At 38.2% G+C, this 27862-nt stretch overlaps 3 long non-coding RNA genes across 4 annotated transcripts; 1 reads left to right on the forward strand and 2 right to left on the reverse strand.

The window, feature by feature from the left end:
* Window positions 1-452: 452 nt before the first annotated feature.
* LOC118167484 lies at window positions 453-1152 on the reverse strand. Its single transcript, XR_004751161.1, has 2 exons — window positions 1098-1152; window positions 453-690 (listed from the first exon to the last, which is right to left on the reverse strand). It is a non-coding gene; the product is annotated as an uncharacterized LOC118167484 (long non-coding RNA).
* A 98-nt stretch (window positions 1153-1250) lies between these two features.
* Window positions 1251-27522, reverse strand: LOC118167485. Of its 2 annotated transcripts, none has more exons than XR_004751162.1 (3): window positions 27429-27522; window positions 4431-4524; window positions 1251-1320 (listed from the first exon to the last, which is right to left on the reverse strand). It is a non-coding gene; the product is annotated as an uncharacterized LOC118167485 (long non-coding RNA). The 2 variants fall into 2 exon arrangements; XR_004751163.1 differs by lacking the exon at window positions 1251-1320 and adding an exon at window positions 2130-2408.
* LOC118167486 lies at window positions 23739-27512 on the forward strand. The gene is made up of 3 exons (XR_004751164.1): window positions 23739-23824; window positions 26639-26644; window positions 27437-27512. It is a non-coding gene; the product is annotated as an uncharacterized LOC118167486 (long non-coding RNA).
* Window positions 27523-27862: the final 340 nt, after the last annotated feature.

Raw genomic sequence — 27862 nt, forward strand, 5'->3', positions numbered from 1 at the left:
CCATTAGAAATGAACCACCCAGGGAAATGACAGAAGGCTCCCATGGTTTGCACCCTTTAACATGCCTCAATCAGCTATGAGAAGTTTCTTCATCAATTTTCTTCCGTTTGGCCTTCCATACTGGAAATTTCAGCTACTGCTGCACCATCCTGGGTATGACCTCAGGATCCCATGGCCCTGCTCTGCCCACACATCTCTAGAGCACCCTGTAGTCTAATGGGAGAACATACAAAATCTGATCATATGCAACAGGAGTTTTTGGCCCCACAAAAACGTGCCTTTCTATTAAGAGGCCACTAATGGCTCATAGGCAGCAAAGGGAAATCACAGCTGTGAGGGTTCCTCCTACCATTGCCATTTAGATATGTGCCTGAGACTGCAGGAACCACTGCAAGCAAGAACACACGAGCACTGCCAACACACTGATCAACACACTACCAAATTCATACTAGTCCCAGAATTAAAGGAATAGGAGCATGTAGGGGAGAAACCACAAAAACAGTTGCTTTTATCTACTAATTTTTGGGCAGCAATAGGAAAGTCTTTGGCTAAATATTTTTTCCCGTACCAGGGCTCAATCTGCAAGTTTTGTTTATCTTTAGCACCCAGTGGACACAGATAACGACAGTTTGGATCAAAAGGCAACTTTAGTAGATCTGAATAGGTACGGAGTGAATAAAGTTTCAAAACCTAATGACAGAAAAGATGAAATTTGATGTTTTTAATATCCATTTACATTTATAACTTCTAACATATAAAAGGGACCAAAACCACCCCATAAATCTGCAAAGCTGACAGCATAATTGAAAAGGAAAATAGTCCCGTCATCTAAAGACATTCTGCAGCTGTAACTTAAGCATGATTCAAGCAATTAAGCTTTATTTCTTGAAGAACTGTGTACTAGTTGCATTTATACTTCTGCTAAAGGTGGGAGTTTCTGGCCTTATCTAACAGTCCACTATGGTTTCAGTTAGCAAAATTAAAGCTGACCATACCAGTACAAGTATTTAATTTTTACAGCTCAGCCCTAGGAAATGGTGTAATCCTAAGCTTCCTAACAATTTGAACAGACATGATGTAACACAACAAAATATTACCTTATGTAACCTGTATGGAAGCATTCCAAAGGTCTGCTTACTTTAGGTCCTATCCATCTTTAAAAAAAAAAGCTTGATACGCATCAGCACGCTTGCAGGTAATTATTATGAGACAAGCACTTGAAACAATGGCTGCAAAATACTCTAATCATACCATGGATTATATAGAAGGTTGGGTGAGTACAGTGGCTATCCAATGACAAACTGGTTCACGCAACTCCACCTAAAAGCATGACACACAGCTAGAGAAGAATTTTCCACTTGTTGTCAAACAATTTCTTAGCCTTTCATTGGCCCAATACAGAGCTCTAGAGATATAGTTCAGCTATCATTTAATTAGCTCTTCATATTTGGGCCTTTCTTCTATTCTTACTCTACAGAGCTCTAATCTATAAAGTCAACCAAGAAAATCAAGCTCTAGTCTAAAAGAGATCTTGAAAGCTTACTATAGAAAGCAGCTCTGACATTTTCCAGGGTGATCTAGATGATCCAGAAGACATGAAATTACAACTTAAAGCTATTTGACTATACTTGCTCAAAAATATAGAAATATAGATTTGAGATCGCAAAGAACTTCCTTTCCATTTCCATAGAATTAGATACAAAAATATCCCCTCATCAAAATGCAGTAAAGTTTAGTTATCTGGAATATATTTCACTGTATTAACAAGAATCTCTACTTTAGACTTGATTTGGTTCAATTCCAGCCTCTCCCAAACATCAAACACTAGCAAAACTGTGATTGTCAGTGGACTTGAGCCATGAAAGAGCCCCTTAGTAAGTTCTCACATTCAAAAGAACCTATAAATGAACCTGGCTGGCACAGTGACCTCAGAACTAAGCCTTACATTAAATACATCCAGCTTGTAAAATGCAAAGTTAATACATATACAGGCTGTTCAAAGTGTGTAGTTAATCCATTCCTCAAAAGATTCTCAGGCAATATTGCAGAATGGAAACATCAAAATATTAGTGCCTTCTGGCAACAGACATAGTTATTTTTTTTTCTTTCTTTTTTTTTTTTTTTTTTTTTTTTTTTTACATTCCACCAAAAATCGCAAGTCACTGGGCTAAACATGCAAACATGCACAATGGATAATAGAGCTCAAAATATTTTTTTTTGCGCACATATGAATGACATACAGAATCACAGAAAACAGGGTTGAAAGAGACTTACGCATTTTGATTGTGCTGCACCCAGCTTTCCTTTCAGGTGCAGTCCACTCTCACATAAATAATGAATATCTAACAGGTTCCTGAAAATCTGCACAAGCTTCACAACCCAGCATTCATTCCAGTACCTCACTACTCCTGGCATTAGGAAAAGCTTTGTAATGATGGTTAACCAGGTGCTCCCCTCCTACCGTTTTAGCCCCTTAAACCTAGAATCGTAGAATATTCCGAGTTGGAAGAGACCCATAAGGATCATCAAATCCAACTCCTTGCACCGCACAGGCCTACCCAAAAGTTTAGACCATGTGACTTAGTGTGCAGTCCAAACGTTTCTTAAATTCATACAGGCTTGGTGCAGCGACTACTTCACTGGGGAGCCTGTTCCAGTGCGCAACCACCCTCTCTGTGAAAAATCTCCTCCTGGTATCTAGTCTGAACTTCCCCTGCCTCAGCTTCACCCCCTTCCCGCAGGTCCTATCACTGGTGGTTATGGAGAATAGGTCACCCGCCTCTCCAGTCCCCCTTGCGAGGAAGTTGTAGACCGCAATGAGGTCCCCTCTCAGCCTCTTCTTCTCTAGGCTGAACAGGCCCAGTGACCTCAGCCGCTCTTCATACGTCATCCCCTCCAGGCCCTTCACCATCTTCGTCACCCTCCTCTGGACACTCTCCAACAACAGTTGAATGTCCTTTTTGTACTGTGGTGCCCAGAACTGCACACAGTACTCAAGGTGAGGCCGCACCAGTGCAGAGTAGAGCGGGACGATCACTTCACTTGCCCTACTAGCGATGCCGTGTTTGATGCACCCCAGGATATAGTTGGCCTTCCTGGCTGCCAGGGCACACTGCTTGCTCATATTCAACTTGCTGTCAACCACGACCCCCAGATCCCTCTCTGCGGGGCTGCACTCCAGCCTCTCATGGCCCAGTCTGTATGTATGGCCAGGGTTCCCTTGTCCCAGGTGCAGGACCCGGCACTTGCTTTTGTGAAACTTCATGCAGTTGGTGATCGCCCAGTTCTCCAACCTGTCCAGATCTCTCTGCAAGACCTTTCCACTCTTGTCCGAGTCTACAACTCCTCCAAGTTTGGTGCTGTCGGCAAATTTGCTCAAAACACCTTCTAGTCCTACATCCAAATCGTTTATAAAGACATTGAACCTAATAAACACCAAGTAATTAATCATTTTTTTCTTCTTCAAAACTTCTGCATAAGCGGGCAGATTGATTGCATCTCCCCTCCGCATTTTCTTCACTCAAATGCAATCTCCTTTTTCTTTCAAAGGTCACATTTTATTTTTTGTACTGTATTCTAAACATTCTTTCCCAAAATTCATTGCTCAAGGCAAATCACAGTGATTCAGATGAAACTAAGAGCCTTGGATGGAGCAGATTACTTTACATCTGCTATAAAGGATACATCAACTTAAACATCCCCATTTGTATTTTGAAAAAAAAAAAATCACATAGACCACCATTTGCATCCACCAGAAGCCTTAGCAACGTTTTAAAACAAGTTTTTCCCCTAAAGAACAACTATAAATAACTATTCCTAAGTGCATAATTTATCACCTTATAAATTTATTAAAAATGTATTAGTTTTCTTGTATTTCCTTTATTTTTCTTTTTTACACAGGTTTCCAAAGCAGTTTGCATTTTCCAAGTTGGTTGTAGCCCAGCATCACCTGTCAAAATATCATAGCACACATCCTTTCTATTTTGCCACCCCTACTGAAAAATAAAGCATGGAATGGCAATCAACCCAGAAACAAAAATCTTGCATAAATGCAGTTAGAACAGCCTTCTCACTTGATAGCAAATTATTGACAGCGATTCCTTTAATATGCTTTAGCAGCCTACTAATAATATATTAATTTAAGAATTGTCTCAGCAAGTCCATCTAACAAATAAGACTGCTTGATAAGCATATAAGATAGTATTAAAAACTTTACATGACATTGGCTGGATCTGCTACATTTTTCCCAGAGGAAGTAAAGTTGATTTCAGATTATCAGTCTGGGGCAAGTCTGTCTGGATAATCACAGATCTCCTCCTTATCCTACAACTGCTATCAGATGTTTGGAGGAACTGATACTAGTCTAATTTAGACTGGGCAACGTAGGAGAACCTGTTATCTATGCCAGGAAAGAAGCGCTTATGAAACACCTCTTTCAGTATTTGCTTTTTGAGGCATCCCCACTCTCATCCTCCTCTTCTTGTCCTGTTCTGCAACTCCTGAGTGTCAACAGAATGACTGCTCCTGAAATGATAAAGCAAAATAGAAAACACTTTTATTCTCATTCACATATCCATACTTCTAATCAACATGCTGCCTACAGCACCTTATTATCTTGCCCACACTTTGTCAATTCATCTTACAGCTTTAAGCTCCCCAAGGCAAAGCAGTGGAATATCTTGTTTACTTACAATCATATACTATGGCTCCTACAGGGGCTTGACCACTAACTGAAGCTGTAGCTTCCTGTTGTCACGGAAGTAATATAGCACAATCCCTCTAAGTCCAAATTGCTTTCATTTGCTACACATGGTACAAACAACTATTACAAGTTGTAAGCCCATACAGAAGCTGGTTCCTATGAATTTGAAACAAGCGCTTTGGAGCAGAATTTTATAAGGCATCAGCAACTTCTTGTTAATTAAGTAAACTGCAGCAGAAATAGAGAACATGTATCACACTTAAAAAAAAAAAAAAAATCTGCACTGCACCAGCAACACTTCCTCCATGCACAAATCATTTCTATCTAGCACAGATCAAATACACTTTATCCACTATGCTAATAGAATGACTTCACTTTCCTCTTATGCCCTGATCTAAATATTTAAGTGACTATTTGGTTAAGTGTATTTTTATCCTTTATCAGAATAATACATGGAGGGGAAAAAAGGCCACCTACTTAGAATTTTATTTTATTTTGGAGACCCAAACCCCCTCCATTTCCTAGTAGACTTGTTGCATCATGTAGAACCCTCCCTTAAATGAGGCCTCAAGCTTGATTCATCATCTTGGCAATGTTTTCAGGTGCAGAAAGAGAGTCTTGCAATACAAATCTGAGCACAAAGCCTTAGAAGAACATCTCCTGCATGTCCCCCACCCACTGATTTGTATTTTTCCTGTCAGCCCATGCTTCTGACAAACATATTCTGAGGCCGCACCTCGAGTACTGTGTTCAGTTTTGGGCCCCTCGCTACAAGAAGGACATCGAGGTGCTCGAGCGAGTCCAGAGAAGGGCTACGAAGCTGGTGAGGGGCCTGGAGAACAAGTCTTACGAGGAGCGGCTGAGGGAGCTGGGCTTGTTCAGCCTGGAGAAAAGGAGGCTCAGGGGTGACCTTATCGCTCTCTACAGGTACCTCAAGGGAGGCTGTAGCGAGCTGGGGGTTGGTCTGTTCTCCCACGTGCCTGGTGACAGGACGAGGGGGAATGGGCTTAAGTTGCGCCAGGGGAGTTTTAGGTTGGATGTTAGGAAGAACTTCTTTACCGAAAGGGTTGTTAGACACTGGAACGGGCTGCCCAGGGAAGTGGTGGAGTCACCATCCCTGGAGGTCTTTAAAAGACGTTTAGATGTAGAGCTTAGGGATATGGTGTAGTGGGGACTGTTAGTGTTAGGTCAGAGGTTGCACTTGATGATCTTGAGGTCTCTTCCAACCTAGAAAATTCTGTGATTCTGTGATATGTTCTGATCTGTTTGTTAGCGCTCCCAAAGTGATGGGCAAAATGGTAGAAAGTTATCACACATAATTAGTACAAATATTTAGCGTAAAGGGGAAAATTTAAGAGAAATCTGCAAAATTTGTCACCCGTACCACACCTTAGAGCTTGTGACTACAATGAATTAGATTTAGACTTGCTTTGTAATAAACGCTGAGAAGACAAAAAATACTCAACATTATCATCTATATAGCTCATAACAATAATACAATATAGAGATGTGACTTCTTTTTTCAAACTGTAAATTAAACACTACTCTGGTCTTTGAAAGTCAAAAGCACTTTCTCTTGACACAGCAAGAGAATACAGTATCTTTCACTTCATAGCAGTGCTTAGTAAAGCTTTGTAGTGTAGGTGAATATGTGGATCTGTTCTCCAAGAATCTCAGGCAAATCAAATGTCTAATTATGGTTCCCAGCCCATTCTGAAATCAGCATTTTAGCCAGCATGAATAGGTAAAATGAACTCCAGAGGTTTAGTGGTTTGTCCAAGATCACAAAGAGCTGATGGCAGCACTGGTGTGTAGTCAGAGTTCTTGGAGTACTTGTACTCTCCTGTTCTAACCACAGGACCACACACCCACATCACCCCATAAACCTGCTGCACTCGGAGTCAGGAAACACGATTTTAATAAAAACATTTTCAGAATAAGCTCGTGCCTCCCCATGTGAAGAATAAATACCACAGCCCAGAACAACTGCAGAACTCCATTAAATTTTTGCTGTCAGATTAAGAGTCGTGACTAGAACTTCTGGGCTAAAGATGAAATAACTGAAAACTCTTTTCCATCTGGATATTTAACTACCTACTATATTTGAACATGCAGGCAATAATGGAGGCACCAGAGCAAGTGAGCTGCTAGGGGTGGTGGGGATGCTGAACTTTGCCAGCCTATTTTTAACTGAACAATGAAACAAGGTCATTAAATGAGTTTCTATCTTCAGGTAATACTTAGCTGCTCTTCCTCCTGGTTTTGCTGTTTGTACATTAGAAAACAAAGAGCAAAACAGATGGAAATTACTACAAGTTGTATCTGCTCAATGGTACAGGGAACAGGGAACCCAACTCTCACATAATGAATTCAGAATAAATTTAACTTGTGTATGTAAAGCAATCTGTTCTTGGATATTCTTGCACTGGCCGAGGGTCAGTTTTGTTTATAACATGACCACCCACACTCGCTATAGACTAAATCTTACATAAACAAACCTAGACAGTATGATTAAAGGATAAACATAACTAATGCTTAGAACCAGAGTTTATGATGAACGAAAAAGAGCCAGAGCACAAAACACCACAGTAAAACAAATAAACAAAAAGGCAAAAAAGCACCATGCACATACATTTACTTTCTGGCCTGTCCAAAACATATTTTCTGTTAAAAACTGACCTAAGTTTCATTCAGCTGATTTCTTAACTTGCTTTAGTTTTTCCCCTTATTATTGCTTAATAGGAACATGTTATCAAAATAAAACTATAGAGAGAAATAACGTTAATAGTAAATGAACAGCTATGAGAACCTGCAACTCTATAGCTTCTTCATTCAAGATTGTGCAAGGAAAATCATTCTGATATTTGATGAGAACAGTGAAATGACCACTGCCACTGCAAGGCACATGGCAAACGTAGACTCCCCCCCCCCCCCCCCCAGTTCAAATATAGAAGATATTTCAGATTGCATTCCAGCATTCAGTTTAGGAAAAATCACTTTACCACATAGGAATGCTAAACAAAGACAAAATAGTGAAACCCAGAAAGTACATAGATGAAGAGCATAATGTGAGCAACACAATTCTGATTGCTTTCAAACTATTATGGTTGGAGTTGTCATGGAAAAGGATATTGAAGAACACAGAAATTTATACATTTTGCTTTCAAAAATTAAATAACCTAAATATCAGAAAGTCATTCAGGATTTTAATAAGATTTCAGTATTTTTATTAAAGTTATTAACATATCTGAGTAGAAATGATGGACAAGCTTAGCATTTGTGATGACAGAATTACATCTGACCATCATGTTAATTATCTTATTACCAAATGTTTGTTTATGTTGATGCAAGTTGCTTTTGTCACTGTGAAATCTCCTTTCAAGTCCCTACTTCTCAAAGTAACGTGAGCTGCTCCAAGACAGCATTTAAGTCACAGAACTGCCAAGTTCCACAAGAAAAATTAAGTCATTCTTTATCCACTTTCCAAAATCAAGGATGCGGTACAACTTTGTCAATTATCAATGTAGGGAACTCATTTTCTCATACACTGACAAACACCAGGAAGCATAATCTGAATGTCTACACAGATATAATTTACTATTTGGGAAAAGAGTAGGGAAAAATAGTTTTGTTTTACAAAACTACCTAGCCTATTTGTGACTTTGGGAAAAAGATGGTGAATCAACCTCATCAAAAAACAAAAACAAAAAACATATTGGAAGAGTGGATTAAAAACTTCCCATGACATTTTGGGAAAAAGCCGAAGCCTGAGCATGAGGAACAGGTTCTGTCCTGGTTCTAAGAGCCCTTTGACAGCTTCTGAAAGTTTCCAAAAAAAATAAAAAAATAAAAAAATCCACACATTCAAATTTTTTACTTTCCCTTCCAGGATAAGTATTAAACTAAAGCAATTTTTTACTGACTGAAAAGTCAGTGCCTATTTCAGATATGATGTATTAAATCTGGAAAAGCATTTTCAAGAAATTAACAAAAAAGAAAAAAAATTGCAGCAATAGAATAGTGCCTCTGCAGTTGCCTGTCTGAAGTCAATTTAAAGTATTGCATATGCAGGCTGAGATTAGGCTTTTTTTTTTTCCTCCCTGAAATTCCTTTTGATATTGATTTTGGTGCAAAAAAATTGGGAACAGGCTTTTTCATAACTCTTCTGAGAACACTGACATTCAGAATGCATTCGCATGTCAGAAAGATGCAGTGATGAGAGGAGTTCCTTCAGAACATCTATGACCAAAATGAACTGATAATGAGGACTGTAGCCAACAGATAGCTGTAAATTGTAGTCACTTACACAGCAGTGTTCACTTACACACTTGCAGTGTCTAGGGGCACATCAGAAACCTGGTATTTTTTATTTAGTTCAGCTTTCTCAGTAGTCAGGGGAATAAATGCTTGCTTTCTTTTCTACACTAATGACCCTTTAACAGCCACATAAAGATACTGAGTAAGTGTTTGTGGGAGCAGGGAGAAAGAGCAATAAATAATTTTAATTAAATTCATTTAGTCACAAGTATTCAATTTCTCACAGACAACTCTCTCATATATATAAACAATCCGAGAACTGAGGACAAGCTAAAACATTTACTTTCCCTCTTCTAATTTTCTTTCCCTTTAACAACCTTTCAGACAAGGTCTCCCCAAATTTACACAAGAGCCACCTGGATCTGCTTTCCTTCAAACAAGTTTCTACTGGCAGAGTTTTCACAGGTGAGCAACTTCTTCAAGGCCTGCAAGGATTTGGAAGCCTTTCTGAAAGGCCTTACGACTCCATAGAGGCTTCGTATTGTATCACGGGTGTAGCCTCCACTGTTTGCACAAATAAGTTTCCTATCACTGTATCCATAAACAACACCATTAAAAAAGTCAACATTCTTTGCAAAAAGATTGAGACACTTGCAACCTGTTAATGTTTGGCTTGCACATGGTAACCAGTTCAAATGCAGAATTAACATTGGCATATTGCTGGAACCTTATGAGAAATGCAGAGCAATTTAAGTATGAGATCAAACCAAACAATTCTTCCAAAGAGAAATGAATCACCAAAAACCTCAGAGTCGGAAGAAAATTAGAGCAACACTTTTTCATAAGAGCAAGTAATTGAGGGAAGTTTTAATAATGTTGCCAACTTCTACTGCAAGAAATGCTAATACATACTAAAAGAACACTCTTGATAAATAGCTATGTTGAAGCAGTGAAGTTATTTGCCTAAAGACAAGAGTGATCTGAAAAAGGAGGATGAATGTGACTGCCAAGAAAAATGAGATATACTATTAAAAAAAAAAAAAGTTTTTTTTTTTTTTTTTTTTTTTTTTCCTTAAGTACAGATGAGGCATACAAATTCGTTTCCTAACAAAAAGCTGGCTAATTAAAAAAATTATCTAAGTCCAAGAGAAACTACAGGTAATGACAGGAAATTGCAGCTGGTCATTCATGCCATAACAGAAATGCACATTAAAACTGTCAGCCCAAAACAATGACTACCCATCTTATTGAAATATCCTGCAACAAAGGCTATGAAACACCACGTGTAGACATCCTTACTGGTGCCAATATTGTATAATGCCATCTACAGACCAAGGAGGTTTCTTGCTACATTTTCACTGACTGCTTGATTGAATGCATGCTCTGGAGTAAAAGGCACAAGGCTTCTCATCCCAACAGCAGAGCTCCTCTACTAGCACTGCAGAGAACGAAAGGTAAAAGAACTGCTCCCACACTCTGTCATTCTGTGCTGAATGTAAAGCACAGTTTTCCTGCTTGCTCATGAAGTTCCTCCAGCTCTCAGCTCTGCTATTTACACCATGTCAGCTGTGAAGTAATTGCTGCCTCAAAGGAAGCAGAAAGGTCAGTAACTCATTTCACATCAAGTACTGAGCAACCACCGCAAACAGAATCATGTCAAGGCTTCTCTGCGGCTGGAGCAAGCCTTCATGAGAACAAGTGACTGGGACCAGCTGCTCTTCTGGCAGGAACAGGAAGAGGAAAGGGAACTGTGAGCAACACTGAGCAAGCTGAAGAGGTACCCAGATGGGAAGTGTTGGGCAGAAAGCATTGCTTTTGGGGTTGCTCTGCCTCCAGATGGGTCATTTTAAGAAAGGCATTGGATAGGTTAAGAAGAATGTATTAACATCAGCATCAAAGGATTTGACAACACTTCTAATCACATACCTGCCAACCGTTAGACAATGTACCTTAAAAATTTTTCCTTCACTGTGTCAAAAATAAGAAAGCAGAACAAAACCCACAAACCATACTATTTTTAAATAGTACTAACATTACTTACTATATTAGCATGACCTTGCCCAGTGGTCAGTATATAATGACTGAAAAGTAACGTAACAGAAATAAAAGCTATGCACAAAGCAAGACTTAACTACAATGACTAAAACCACTAAGCTGCATAATTAAAATGTTGACAAAGATCTGCATTCCACTAACACTTTTTTTCCCCATATCACTCTTCTTCAGGAAGAAAGATTTCTTCTAATCAAAGAGCTTTCAGTATTAAGTCTCTGACTGTCATGGTACCTTAAGGCTTTTTATATTTATCTCATAATGTTAGTAGCATTCCGACATAAACATGAAATGCAATAAATGGTGTCATCTCTTCACAAAACACACAAACTAATCATTGTTCCTGCAGTTGTTTTACTGCCAAATAAAACAAACAAACAAACAAAAAACACATTTTCAAAGAGTATAAGCGAGTTAGATGATCATAGGGCTCCCTAATGAAGGGAATGAGGGAAATTCCAGATATGGCATATCCAGTTATTCAAGAAGATAATTCCCACTTATAATTTTCAGTTTCAAGACTTAGATCCCTCCTCTCCTAATTAGCTTAAAAATTAGTGTTTTGCATCACTGAAATGTTTACCTATATTATCCAAAAAGCAATAGAACACAGCTGTTAAGTACAACAAATACACTTTTTACGCTAGATGATTTTCACACCTCTTTCAAGCTTATTTTATTCCAGGTTCCCATACAAAGGCAGTCAGAGAAAAACTATAGGAAATCTACTACCACCTCTAAGGCTAGCATATTGAAAAGCTATTAATCACTTGATACAGAAACTCTGATCTTGCATAATATGTGATTTTCAGTGCCTGGTTCAAAAGTACAGAATGCAGAAATTTCTTCAAGTTCTCATTGCCTACAGCATGTGTGGTAGAGCCTCAGCCTTACCTGAATACCCTCAGCAGCAGGAAGGACTCAAGTGAAGAGGCCTAATCTAGCATCCACTACATTTAAAAGGTTTCCATAGCTGCACCAGTCTTGGAATCAGATATGCATTCCTTCACACATTTTTGTCAAATACATGTCAACCAAGTAATCTGACTTTGTAAAGCAGAAAATTATACATACCTACTTCAACATAAGATGTTCCATATAATATTGTGGTTTGCCCAGAGGCATAGGCAAAGCCTTACAAAATAACCTTGCTGTACTACCAGACATGCTGCACTTAATGTAGGAATGGGTTACTGTCTCTGAAAAATTTTAATAGCTTTTACGTGGTTATAAACAGAGAGCTCTGCTGCATAGAGCTCTGGGAGACGAATAAGATTGAGAAGTGAGAGCCCACTAACAAACTCTGAAATAGTATTTATAGAGTAGAAAACATCACAGAGTAACAAGATAAAATGGGTGAAGAGCAGATAGAAAAATGGAAGCTGTTAGCTACCAGAGCACACTAGTCCCTGCATAAACAAGATAAAAAAAATGTATGTTAGAATACTCTAGGAAATACTGGACAAATCAGGATTTACTCAGTTTTCAGCTGAGTACAATCTATGTACATACAGTAGTTCCTGAACCTGAAGGACAAAAAATAGTCCCAACTCTGAAAAGAAACGAGTTCCAGCATACACAGGTGATGAATACAGTGAAACAATCCAGTCCCTAGGTTTCACAGTGGTCTTTCATGTGGCCAGACCCCAATATTGCAGACAGCATTCACAAAGCAAATTTCATGATGCTACCTAAACTGCTCATGGAGGAAGTGCTAATTGACACAGCCCAAACGTGCATCTATGCCACGGCACTTTGTCCCAGGATGAGTGTTTTACGTGCACCGAAGGTTGGTGCCAGCATTTAGTAAGCCAGCATTCTTAGCACAAACTAGTGAAAATGCTAATCCTCTCTGATTAGGGTACAGAAACTGTCAAGTTTCCAAAATCATAGAAAATTGCTGTTGCTGTCCGTTTATCTTTTGAGGCCAGAATGCGTCATTTCTCATATTATTCCCAAAAGGTATTATCCTTGGCACATGACCATACTAGAGTGGAAATTTTCCAACATACTAGATTGTATCATTGCAATTTGTAATTGAGCAATAATTCTCTGCATACAAATATCTGGATAGACTCCAACAAAAACTGTAAACTGCTACACTACAAACATTTTAATCTTGCAGACTGATGTGGAATGTTTGACTCCAGTCCTAGGCCTGTCTTCAGTGCACACATTGCACACAGCTTTCCTGCTAGCATGTTACATTTATCATTACAATGTGTGTGTGTATGGGGGGGGCACAAAACACGCACAGTTAGGAACTATACAGAATTGTTAAAAAAAATACAACAGGAAGACAAAATTTTCATTGTCTTACTCCTAAATATTCTGCAAATCTACAGCTGTTAAATTTCTCCTAGTATTCTCTCCAGAAGAATATTTTTCCGATCTGAATTTTAAGAAGTTTTTATTTACTGTAAAATAATATTTTCTGATCAGAATATATCAGTAGAAAAGCTATTCTATTTTTAAGTCTGAAGACACTCTGAAGGAAGTGAATTGGCTCAGTCATCTGAACAGACTTATTGGTACAGCCCAATATTATATCTTCAGTGTCGAAGTATAAAAATGCTCACAGTAACATTTAGCTAATAATCTTGTTTAGATCATCTCAACATATTTCCATCTTGAATGTCAACCATGACAGGTTATTATTTACAGAACATTAAAACAATTTAAAACTCCACAACTATATGCACATGAAGGAAAAACATTTTTAGATTATATAGAATTCTTACATTGATTGCTTTGCTTATAAAGTATCTTGATGAGAAGATACAAAGATATAAGACTGCTGTATAGTTGGCTTCTTTTGAAACCGTGACAACTGGTTTCACTTGCCTGTGACCTGAACGTTAGTTCACTGGAGAGCCTTCTCTACAGTGGCTTTTAAATGAGAACATCAGCTTCACGGGCACTGAGAAATAACAACGTCAAAGAGGCTGAGGTGTGTTCTGCTGCACCTGGAACTGAGTCATATTAACATAGACAAAATTTAATTTTGCAACCTAAATTCAGGTTGTCAAAATTCAGTGTCACACTACCAGCAGTATGAAGCAGAGCGTGCACTAGGGGCACCACGTGATGAACGGAAAATTGAAAAGATGTTGTAAAACAGTAAGTGAAATGACACACATCAGGCTTCTGGAGATCTGTGGGAAGGAAAGAGGGATAGAAGTAGTAACTGATCATTTCTTGTGCATTAGAGCACAGACATATGACTGAATATCCTCGTATACATTGAGGTAGGGAAAGCACCTGGTTGAAACTGGGAGAAGGCTCCCAACAGAAATTGGTAAGAAAGAATAATAGTTGGAAAGCCGGTGGATGCTCCATAGTACACAGAAGAAGAAAAAAGCGTCCTCTTCCTCTAGACTATTCTTTTGTGGGATATCCTCAAGATTAAACTAAGGGGGTGGGGGAAGTGAATGAAACTATTAAATGCTTTCCTGATATACTCACTTTCTTTTTTAAATAGCACTTGAAGTATTTTTTTATTCCTCAGCTAAAAGTTAGGTTTCAGATTCTTTAATAGTCAAACTAATGGATATTAATCACTTTTTTTTTTTTTTAATACTTCAAGTGTATCTTAAAACTATGTTTTTTTTTCTTGTCATATTCATCACACATCAGCTCACATGGAAGCCCATAGCCTTCCAAAAAAAGCAGAAACTCCGCAAAATCCACCCTCTTCAATCAAGGACTTACTAATATGAAATACTTGTTACCTTGTTCCCTAGCACATACAAAATCCACTTTCTTCTCCCAAGAAAAAGCAAAACAAGTACCAAGCAATCAATATTCCACACTAGCATTCATTCACCCTTGCTGCACCCTCTCCAAGCCATGCAAACACTCCTGGCAGTGCCAAACACCAAAATGGCTGCGTGACAGATGGCACGTCTGGCAGTTTACATGTGCCTTAGAAGGGCACGCAACATCTCATGAGGAACAATATTTTGTATTTGGGAGTACTTTTGTTACAGACTTCTTTTTGTTTAAAAATCATATTTGTGTTTACTTTGGTAGAGTGAAGCATAAGCTCTAAAACGCTTGCTTTGCCCAACCCCCCCCCCCCCCGCCCCTTTATTTTTTATTTAAAAAGTACATGTCTCAAGAGGCAACAAGCCAAAAAAAGAATGATTGTTAACTGTGCAACATTGTCATGCCTTAACATGCTTCTCAATATTTCACAGTTTAACTAGCAGTTCTCTAACCTGTATTTTACATTCAGGTTTACATTTACTGTGCCAAGTCAAAAAGAAAAGGCAGTTACACAAACCCATCTTTCAGTATTTAAAAAAGCAGCATTTTTAGTATGGATCATTTGAAAAACATCTAAACTAATTCCTGAGCAGATGTGAAAATGAAAAGATACTTTTTTACAGGAGTGATGTGTTGGGAAGTCACATGAACCTATGTATATATCTAAGTACTTCATTTATTTAAAATCTAGACTCCTAAGTCACATAGAGCAAAATTTATAAAATACTTTGCTCCTATTTTACACGTGAACAGTCACAGGAGCAATAAAAAAAAAAAAAATAATAATAATAAAAAAAAAGGTAAAAAAGTGACTTTCTTACCACTTTAGCTTAAAGGGCAGCAGAGGTATTCTGAACAAAATTCTAAGTAGTAACGCTCAATGTTTTGTCATGGTCAGATTCAGGATGAAGTGTTCCAGAATTCCCTTCACAGTCTTCTTCTCCATTAATTTCACAGAATCACAGAATCACAGAATTTCTAGGTTGGAAGAGACCTCAAGATCATCAAGTCCAACCTATGACCTAACACTAACAGTCCCTACTAAACCATATCCCTAATTTGTATTTCTTGCTTTAAAATAAACATCTTGCCCTGAAGAGAATCTAACAGCTTTCATGGTGTAGCTTCAATATTATGTCTGAGGGCAGATCATTTAAGAGAAGATAAGAGATTACGGTATCACGTCGTTTAGCTCTACCTATCTAATATAAATTAATTACCTAACCTGTTTCTAATGAAGATAGTTAGGCCCCTCCAAAGGACAAAGCGTCCAAGCACAGAGAATGCTCAACGAGACAATTTCCCTACACTGTGGCACAGCAGGCCTAAAAGATTGGAAAGCTCCCAAAGCTGTCAGAAGACACTGCCTACATGCTGACAAAATATGCCTTCATAATTAGATGAAGGGACTCACCAGCCAGCTGATGGCAAGTGAGACTGTACTGCGTGACCCTCTGAGAGAATCGTAGGGACAGTATGAGGTAGCTGGAGATGGTAATGCACAGGTTAGTGTGAAAGACCTGATCTTGCTAAAATGCTAGAGCAAAGAAGTCCCCTACAGATATCTAAAACTTGTAACTCCCCCACCAAGGGCTATAACCTTACTGTAATGGGTTCTTATTACTCATATTGTCATTATGAAAGGAATTTAACAAGTAACAGGACACCCCTGACCCAAAAAGTTTTATTCCAGGAGGGAAATGGGAAGGGACACAACAAAAAGCCATTCTCTAGCTACCTACAGTTCACAGGGCAAACTGTAAAGCTATCATTAAAGCAAAACTATATTTGCACACAATTAGGACAAATCAAAGAAGAAAGCAGCTATCTGAAACATTATGAGGAAATTATATCCTGCTTGTTGTGCTGGAAATTTCCTTTTCTATGAGTTAAGGCTATTTGAAATGTCCTCTGTTGATACATTGAAACAAATACAAGGAAGCATTATGCTGAATGAGGCAAAGCAAGAATAAAGCTAACATTTTCCTCAAAAAGAGGCATTTTGCATGAAGCCTTACACTGAAGGCTTCTTTTGGTTTCACAGGCATCATGTCATGATTTCACCAACAGAATCGTCTTGTGGTGTTGTCAGTGTCTTTGTAAGTGCTCATTAAGTAGATTTTATCAATGGATTTAAAAAGTTCAGTTGCCAAGAAGAGCAAAATAAATTTCAGATCAAAGCATAATCAAAAGGTATAGGAGGTGACTAAGTACCTTCTGTCAGCATGTTGTTCTATGATACAGAAGTGGTATGCATTATAAAAACCAAAGTGCAGAAGATACACTTCCCCCATTTCTCTTTTTTCTTTCGAGTCATATGATCGGCTTGTGTCAGAATTGAGCATGTGCCAGACAAATTAAACCAGCCGGGGGCTAATCTGAGAGACAGGCCAAGTTTTGCAGAAATTTCTTAAAAAAAAAAAAATCATGAATTGGCATTGTTCGTCTCATTAAATAGTGATGTTGACTTCTTTTTTTTTTTTTTTTTTTTTTTTTAAAAAAAAAGTCTCCTGGTTTTGGCTTGTGCCAAATGAATTGCTATTCCACTTTAAGTCAGTCAGTTTGATTACTACAAATGCCAAGTTGTTCTTCTGTATTTCAACCAGTGAGGGAAGAGAATTTTACTGCTTTTCAAAATAAATAACATGAAAAATCAGTGCAGAATTTCAGAAGGTGATAAAGATATCAGTCAACATACGAACAGTTGACAAAAAAAGACCTAGAGTTGCACAAAGTCTTTAACTCATCTTATCTCGAAGGAAAAATACTTTAGACAGTTATGAGTGTTTCTCATTTTGAGTGTTAATTTGGATCTTGCCAGAAGCATGAACTGTGTGCTCCTTCTCTTACATAAGAGCATCCACTTGCAAATAAATGTACAAGAAGATTTTTCCTATGACATGATTCCCAGCAATAATAGCCCTTATATTCCACATTGCACCATCAGCTTTCCAGGCTGGGCAGGACTCCAATGCGATTCCAGCTCTGAAAGACCTCACCCATTATCCTAGAGGGGAGCATATAACGTGTCTGCATTTGGAGCTCCAAATACATGTTGACCTACAGCCCTGTCCCAAGCCAAGCTCACTCCCTTGCTTTCTAGGAGGAGCAGGGCTCTGATTGAAGTCCTGTTCAAAAGACCTTGCTTCCCTAGCCCTAAACCTATACTGAAATACAGAATGGTGAGTCCAACTCCATGAATACACTGAGCAGCAGACCTAACCAAAGCTTAGCCCTCATCCTAACTTCTCTGGCTGACCGGAGGAAGACCAGCTCTGAAGAATCTCAGATCCCTAGCCTTCCCCGAAGTGTCAAATTCCTGACTTTATTACAGTTTGCATCCGTGTCTGCTTGACTGCAACTGCACACATTAGCATACATACTCAGAGGCAACAATTCAATGCATCTACATTGGTTTTGTTAACACTTTCCAGGAGTAGTCTAACTGTTAATCTGTGCGATCTACCTGTGTTACAAGTCAGCGTAAGACATGAAGTGTGCATCAGCTCCTCCTTTCCCATTCTACTTCACAAGCACAGGCAGCTGGGTCCTGACCGCATCATCCTTTGCATATTCTGAGCAGAAATATCTTGAAGAACAAAGGGACCAGATTCTAAAGCATTTCATGGCATATATCTAAAGATAAGTCTAGACTCAAACAATAGTAGTAAAAACCTATAAGCTTTACCCAAAAATCACACTTGAAAAAAGTGTTTTCTCAAACAAGAAAATTAAGTCACGACAACATTTTAAACTCCAAATGACAACCTATGAAAAAAGTGAAAACAGCAATAATAGATCATACTTTAGAATAGAATTCTTTGTTTCTGCAAGGTCTTGTTTAGCCTAAGCTCTTGGCTATCTAGTTCCACTTATGAGGATTTTTTTGAACCTATTACCCTCTGTCCTTTTGTGCAAGATGAATCTCTTCTTCCCCACCTTCCTCTTCATCTTGACAAAAAAGCTTCAAAGCTAGCATCTCATTTTGTTGGTGTTCTTCTTACCTGATTTGTTAATAACAGTTTGATGACACAGAGCTCTTCACTAGATGTGGTTGTGATGACCACACCTCCATCTCCATTCCTAACTCCCACGTCCTCCCACATTACCTGAAGTTAAATGCCTAACCCATTCCCCTTCCAATGTACTAAGGTTGGCAGTGCCTAACGTAATTATACATCTGTGGCTGTCTGATGGAGAGATGTTTAAAACATTTTCAAGACTGTTACAGTACTTTATGTTACACAGGGTGAGCAGTAGTCATTTTAGAAACTTGCCATTTTGCCCCCAGTATTAAGGTCATCTTCAGTTCTACACCGAGATCATGAAGTAGTAATAATACAGAGTACACACACTACCTTATCTTATTTTTTCTGTTGGCATTAGAAGCTCTTGGCATCACAGTCAGAAGTGAACATAGTTTCTTCGAGGTGCTTGAAATAAGTTTCTACACGAGGATATGTTTGTGTCAAAAAACACACACCTGGAGTTTGCATGGGAAGATAAAATTGGAAAAATTTCAGTCTGGTTGGAGAAGCTGTCAGGATTCAGTTCCATATGCTTATGAGAGTGCTGTTTCTTAATAGTTTCACTTTCTGCTTTTGTTAGAAGACAGTAAAGAGAATGGAGACAGTAGTAGGCATTTCACTGTTTTAAGACAGAAAGTAATTGTAGAAAAGTTGAAGACCCTTTTTAAAATACTGGCAAAGACTGAACAGAATATTCCCATCAAAATGCAAAGCCATAACAGGGAATACCAGGGTAAGCTTTCTGCTCCAAGTGTGAAAATCTCTTATGTAATTTTCAAAACTGAAACTAGTCAACTGAAAACTATGGCCTTCTGCACTTGACCTGTCATTTACACTGGTTGATGTAATAAAATGCAATGATTATCTCAGTGAGCTTTTTGACAAAAAAAAAAAAACAAAAAACAAACAAAAAAAACTTACTGTAGTTTTATTTCCAAGAAAATCAGAAATTGGTATTAAGTTTACTAATACACTTGCTGGCAAGCTTACAAGATTTACTGTATAATGAGCAGAAGAGCAACTTCTGAAATAATCCCTCCCCAAAAAACTCCTTTAAAAAAAAACAACTATTTTTCAAGATAAAATAAAACCATAAAAGAGTAAGAGACTAACATTTTCCAGATTTGCTGTTCTACTTAGAGAATTTACCAATTTTTGCTAATCAGGTTTCCTAGAACTCCTGGCCTTGGTAATAGATATAGCAAGCCAAGTAATTTACATTTCTTAGGGTCTGTATTAATCTAAGATGATCTATGATATTTTTCACTCCATACTGATCAAGGCTACTGATCTACTACAAAAGATCAAGATCTAAAAGTGCAGATGGCAATGTCAAAAAAGCAGACTTCATATCCATAAATTAACTCCCACTCTTACAAATCAACTATCTACCCAACTCATAAGCACTTTAAACTGGTCCCTCCTCAGGCAGGGAGGATATTTTAAACTTCAAAGTTAATCCTCTCTTGATCTGGATTAATTGCTCTAAAAGCTTGTAAGTCTTTGAGTGCTCTTGGCCAGCTGTTACAACCTACCTGTTTCCTTTATTTATTCCTTTAATTTAAAAATGCATTCCTGTCATGAACTAACCCTTCCCCTACTAAAACACACACATCATCGGCTCTAAGTTTTCCCTACCACATAGCAGCCTACATTGTAGTCGCATGCTTTGTGCGTGTATTGCTCAGCAACAAGTAGGTGTTTGCTTACAATCATTAAGGGGGACACATTACACCAGACTTGCTGTAAACTGAGGTCTGCGTATATGTGAAACAGGAATTATTAGAAGGAAAGATGTCTAACAAAAAATAAATGCTGATCTCAGAAAGACTGGAAAGATCATTGCCTGCTAGGATGTCCCTCAGCATTGCCCAGTGTTTTAATGGAGATTATGCCTTCTCCCATCTCTGCCTTCTAATCAGTACAAGTAATTGAATCAAAAAAGCAGCATTAAAGCCCCCAAGTGAAGTAAGAAAGAAAAAGATACTGGGGTTCTCTTCAGTCACACTCAAGTCCCTCCTGAGTAACAAAAGTCTGAACAATATCCAGTGGAAGCCAACTTCTTGTTCAAAAAAAGAACACACCATACTTTTCTCAAGCCTCTTTGAAAAAATACTACCTATAGGGTAGCAGAGGTGTCAGCAAGTTGGGCAACTGACATAAACAGTTGCAGAGCATCTGCATTGTTACTTGCATTGTTACTACTGTTAACAGCTTCTGTGTGCTCGATGGCTACAAGCCAGCTGGCCAAAATTTGGCCAACAAAAGAATCAAACCAAGATCAGGAGCAGGAATCTGCTCCCCGTAGTCACTACCTTCTTTCAAAAACTATCCCAGTTAAACATCTTAAAGCATACAGTGGGATGTCCAATTCTCTTAATGGTATTAGGAAAGGCTTCTACTAAGGAGTAGTAGCAGTTACATCACCATGTAAATGATATAACAGTCCCTTAAAAATAAATAAAAAAAACAATATCCATAAGAACAATTTCTAAGCATTTTCTTCCATTTATAACCTTGTGCATTTTTCCAGCTTGGCCAAAAACTGAAGAAGTTTCACTGTCAGTTCAGCTTCCTTTGCTTCGTTGGAGAAAAGTATTTTATCTGCCTACCTCAGCATGCTATCTCACCTTTGGCAGTTTGGCCCAGTTTTTCATATCTTGGACACATCTATTTTACAACATGAAGTGAACAACAAAAAGCAAGGAAGCAGACATGTCACTAATTGTTCCACAAAAACACTACCTGGAGACACTTCAATATGCTCGCAGATAGAGTTTGCTTGGACAAAATAAGTTCACAAGGGAAGAAATTTCTGGTATTTGTATCCTTATACTAAAATCTACTGTCTATAATAGAGCCATGCCCTAATATGCTTCACATTCAAGAAAATAATACATTAGTAGTAGCTAATGGAAGTGAGATTGCAATCTTTAACATTTTTTTTTTTTCCCTGTCTTAAATATGCTCTCACAGAGGTGCAAAACAACATCACTTATTGGCTCAGCTCTGGTGAGCAGTCATCAGTGGGGCCCTTACCTAACATGGGGCAGCTTCTAGATCCTTCTCACGGAAGCCACCCCTATGGCCCCCTGCTACCAAAACCTTGCCACGTGAACCCACTACACTAGTTCATATTTGTATGCCACTCACATCTTCCACCATGAACTAAAAGATGATTTTATTATCTATACACTATACTTAAAATCTAGGGTAGCAAATAGATGAAATATAATAACAATGCTTCTATCAGAGTATTTCAGAAGCTTTGTAGGCACAAATAGTCATTTTTTGACCAACAGCCACTAACAATACACAAGACCACAGTTCCCTCAGAGCTATTATATAGCCTTGGAAACTCAAATCCTGGTTCCCTGCCCTGTGGTTTTCTGAGTTATCATGTGACTTCATAAAGAAGAAAAATCCTAGAATCTATTATGTAGTTTAAACAAATACAGACAGAAAGCACATCAACCTTTTGCTTAAGAAGTACTTAGTAGGTATAACAACTTTAAATGAAATTTTTTTCACTTGAGAGAACTTCTAACTTCCAAAATATCAAAATAAAAACCAAATGTACAAGGAAAAACTGAAAATAATAGCTTATGAATCAATATTATTGGAAAAGAACATTTTAAACCAAAATGTTTTGCTTCAATATAGACGTAAAATAAAGCCAGAAGGTTTTATTTAATAAAGAAATCTCAGATGCCTTAGTATGAAGTCACTGGTGATTATTCTTTAAAGACTATTACCTATCCACATATATTTACATCACCAGAAAGCCTTATAACTCACACAGCTTTTTTGATCTAGCAAACGTCAGACTTCAGTGCTGTTTGTTGTATTATCCTACAATTGTATTTTATTCGAGGTTTTTATATTACTTATCAGTTATGCAACAGAATATCAATCATAATTATGTTCTCAGCAATATTATCTAGATAATGTGTTGCTCTAAGTCCTACTTTCATTGTCTGTAAAATCACAATTCTTCCAAAAGATTTGTAACATAATTTGCCAGCTTCCTTAACTGAAAACAAATGTACCAGATTCAAGTACTTTCTTACTTCCTACTTCCACTAAAGCGATGGAACATTCTAACAAAGTCTGCATGGCTTTAACTTAGTTAAGAAATTAACACTGCTTGAACCATAAAAATACAAAAGATTCAATGTTAAAATTCAAGCAGACAATTTTATTCTAAGAGAAGTCAGAAATTTTTTTTTTTTTTTTTTTTGACTGTCAGTACTCTCTTATTTGGTCTGCAAGTAGGATTTCACGTATTCCCATTTCAGAATACTTTAGTAATTCTGATTCAGCACTATACTGAATGTCAGTCCATAAATCAGAAGACACTGTCCAAAAATAAGCCCAGTAGAGCAGAATGCAGCAGAATCCCCCATGTTCCTGACAGTGCTGACCACCTGAGGACAGCCTTTCACTACAGAGTTACCCTAGGCTCCTTTTTGGCTGATGCTCTTTCTCTCCCAGAAAATTAAAAAAAAAAAAAAAAAAAATATTCCTTCCATATTTAAAAGGACCGTAAGCCTAAGGCTAAACATTGTTGTTACTTAACCTCCTACATAATTTCCCCAATGAACTCACAAGGAGACAATTTTTCCCCACAATTCATTGTGAAAGAATCATGAAGGAGCTTTGATTTTTTTTCCTCCTGTACAAAAAGAAGAGCTGCATTTCCAGACACACCAGTGATAAACACAGTATCACAACTGATGATACAATAATTCAAATAAGTGGCTGCAATGTCATGATTAAGGCACGGGATTAAACTACCCTGGCAATTAATTCTGAAAGGTGCAGCTCCATGTCTCCTTCCTGGTAGAGAAGCCAGTTTAAGTCACCCTTGTGTCTCCCACACATTTTGTAATACAATATCCAGCTGAAGTTCTCCACTCATCCCCTCCCAGAGCTGCACGGCCTGCACTTGCTTGAAAAGGGTAATTATTGCACTGCTACAGCTGACAAGGTAGCTTCATTAAACAGGTGCAAAACTGTTGGGGGAAGTGAAAAGCAATGCATTTGTGAGAATAGCTAACAGACATTTAATCTGCACTCACCACCAAAAAAAAAAAAAACAAAACAGAAACAAAACAAAACAAAAACCAAACTTCTGGCTGGCTCTATCTCAAATGAAAAGACTGCAGTGTAAACATACCTTCAGATGTTGACAGCAACAGTAATGCAAAATGTCCTTCCCAATTTTTGCAAGCTTTTAACTGTTGAAAATTCAGACAAAGCACTACAGAAAAATAAGGAGCAACAAGTTTATAAAAATGAACAACACAATGGATAACAGAAGTCTTCTAATGGGAAAGTTTCCTCCAGCCTCAGAGTTGACTGAAACCCATTGGTCAACACTGACGGCTGTAAAGGAAGAGCTCTGTTCATGTCCTGTGACCCAGAACCTACACTGTCTTCTATAGGTGATGTGCTCAATTCTTTAATCTGTTCACTGAGCACTTCTCTTATTCTCCCAGGAATTATTTGTAAACCAAAAAGAACATTGAAGTTAAAGAGCCAATAGATTACATGGATACAAAAAGCTACATTTCAAAATGTGAGTTGGCTGTGATGTGATAAATTCAAGCACAGGGATTTCTGCATCAAAGACAGTCCAGACAATAGCTTTGGTAATTCTTAATTGTGCTTTTCATGTGGAAGTGAACTCTGAAAACTAAACAGCAATTTAAATGTAAAAATTAACTATTCCACTATAGATAATATCTTACTAGAGTGGGGTTGGTTGATTCCTCACTATAATTTTTTCCCTGTTTAACTAAGCCAGCCAAAATGCTCTTGGTGTTTCCACTATTGCGTATTATAAAAATAAACCAGTCTGTTATCAGCACAGCAGTGCTCCCAGAACAAATCACACCACTAATCATCTTAGTTATGCCAGGAAATCTTCCCACTGTAGACATACAATTACAAAGAGCAGAAGTCCTATTCAACTTGAAATGCATTTCATATGTGGTTGCCCTGTGCAGCACAGCACATACCTACCTGCAAAGCAGTGTCAAACAAGATAGCACTAAAACTACAGGTGTCTGCATTAACATGGTACTCTGCCCAAAATAATTAGCCCTGCTCAAGCAATTTCCCTCTATAGGACGTTCACTAGGAAACACTTTCCAGAAAAGGGATATAAGTAAGAGAATTAACAGGGTTTAAAACTTATACTATGAAATAGGTATCATTTACAGAGCAGGTCAGCAAGGATGGGAAAAGAAATAGTATTCTTTCTTGATACAGATTATTTCCTTTACAGTAAAGGAGACTTAAATTACTACATGGAAGCTTTGTAACAGTAAGTCACTGGGGGCTTTCTGCCTTAATACATTTATATTGGAATAATAGTATTTAGCACTACAACTTCAAAAAAAACAAACAAACAAACAAAAAAACACAACAACACCCCACACATTTCCAAAGAATGTTCAAGGAGATTTAATTTGGTCTGCTGACCGATCCCAAATTGTAAGAAATACGCTGCTTTTCCAAAACAGCTCTCTAGCATTTAGCAAGTAGTAGCTGTACAGGCTGTCAGTACCAGTCAAAGAACAATATCAGAAAGACTGCAGAAAGTCCAGAATAAACATAAATTCAAAAAGCTAAGTACACACACTAGCTTCTCAACATACCTTGCAAGCACTCTAACAATTCTTATATTCCGCTGTTGGCAGAATACATAGTGATCTGTGTGACTGTTGTAACTTGCTCTGTAATTTTGTGCCAAAACAGAAACATGGTAATGACATTGAATAGGTAATTAGTAACTATTAAAACAGTATACAAACTAGGGCGTAGTCAAGGTGCTAGCATCTGTCTAAGCCACCTGGAGGGATTTGGCTTCCCAACAAAGCATCAAAGATGGTGGTGCCTCTGTAAATTTTTTTTTTTTTTTTTTTAAATCACTCAGGCTATCAAAGGGTAAAACAAACTGAGTTTCACGTTAAATCTTCTTCAATAAGAAGTGTGTACGGGAGAAGTCTTATGGCTTTGCTACTATTTTGTTTGAAGGGGTGATAGAGTTAACAACACAACACAATTAATTACAGATCATTTTTCAAGTAAAATGGTTTTCAGGTCTTGTTTTGTTTTTAAACCCCTTTCATTTGAAATACTTTCCAGACCTCTCCAATTTCAAGTGATATGGTAGGACTGCATAAAGGTAGTATTGAGTGTCCCCTGCTGATTTACAAAACTCTGCTTTCCTGGGAAGCAGCAGCCAGCCCAGCCTTTTTTTTTTCCCACTCCCTGCTACCAGCAGCTGCTGCAAGATGAAGGGCAGAATTCCACTTTATTCTTCCTCCTCAATAACTAATGGCAATTTTGTTTGCTCCTCCCCTACAAGGAGGAGGAGGAGGAAGGGATGCTAATCCTTTGCAAACATCTATATGATGTCACAGCAATAATCGTCATGTTCTAAGAGGATTAGTATAGTATAGGTATTTCAGTAAACTTCTCCATTATGAGAGATTTCTCCCCAAAAATCCTTCCAAGAAGGTTTGATACAAGACTTGACCCAAGGTAAATTTCACCATGCTTGAAGCAAACCTGGGGACATAAACATTGCTCAAGAAGTAATACAGATGCCGGTTATAGGTCTCAAAACCTAGACTTGAGTCACGAGCCTATCACTGCAGTTTTCCCACCATCATAACCCCTGCACTACATTTGAACAAGATTAAGTAAGCATGCAATTCACACCTTCCCAGTTGTAAGTAGGTCTCAAAATCCAAAGGGTGTGAAAAAATGAGTAGGGAGCCTTATGTGGATGTACTCTAAGTAGAGGTCAGCCCTTCAGAAAACCGTGTTAGGTTTTCTGAAGGTCTAGCAGTAAGGCTATTGGTTATGAAACAAAGCTGCAACACCGACACAAAGAGGTCCCCAGATTCTAGCAACCACTGCAAATAGAACATCAAGAACCCTAGCACATGTAGGAAACTGAAGAGGTGTAACAACCTAAACAGGTGACTTCTCCAGAGATTAATACTTCATTTACACATTAGTGAAATCCTGCAGAACTCTGAAGCAAGCTCAAGACTAGTTAACACATATATGCTTTTTAGCACTACTATTTCCCACACAGCAGCTTTTAAAGCTTGTTTTGAACTTATTAGAGCCCAGAAATTATTTGAAAATCCACCTGAACAATCACAGCTCTGTTAGACATCAGCTACTATGTTTTCATGCTATGAATGAAGTCCCATGAACTATTTCATTTTCCGGTCCATTACAGATTTTAACACAGCTTGAGTAATAACTCTTAGGAGTATCTAGTATAGGTGGACCTGAAGAGACTTACTGATCCATTAACAGTTAACAACAGCATCTCTGTGCTTGTACATAAGCTACCACAATATATAGCAGTAAGAAGGCTAATTTAATACAGCAAAGTGAGATACACTAACACATGCATTACTGATAGCTCTAGAATTCATCCTCAGCTCCCCTACAATACCTTCATATCTTTTCAAGGGCCTGCAGCAACTCATACTTAGGAAAAGTAAAATCCTACCACTTTAAGCCTTTTCTATCTGCATTCTTTACCAACCAAATAAATAAAAAAGCAGAAAAAAAAAATCAGTCCTCACCCAAAGAGTAAGAACTCTGTAAAATCCAATAAATAGCTGTATCACTAGAACACCTAACACCAGAGATCAGCCACAGCATAGAAAGATAGGAGACCTGTCTTTTATTGAGAATCAGCTGTAATAGCTGTAATAGCAGCCTCAGCTGCCAGAGCTGGGGGGGCGAGGGGGGGAGCAGGGGCAGGGGGGGGTGTTCCCTGACTTGAGCCAAGGCGCTGTAAGAGCTCAGAGGGATATGGAGTAGGATGCTTGAAAATAATGATAAGCAGAAGTAGTGTTACTGAGATGTTTGGTTACTGGATTGTCTGCAATAAAAACCTCAAGTCTTTGGTAACAGTGCTAGAACATACAGTGAGAGGGGTCTGCCCAAAGCAGCAATTCCACTCACCCCCCTTGCTCTAGGTGTTCTTACCCCTCTCTATCATGTAATACCCTAT

This window comes from Oxyura jamaicensis, chromosome 5 (genome assembly GCF_011077185.1).
Source record: "Oxyura jamaicensis isolate SHBP4307 breed ruddy duck chromosome 5, BPBGC_Ojam_1.0, whole genome shotgun sequence".
In the NCBI taxonomy this organism is placed as follows: Eukaryota; Metazoa; Chordata; class Aves; order Anseriformes; family Anatidae; genus Oxyura; species Oxyura jamaicensis.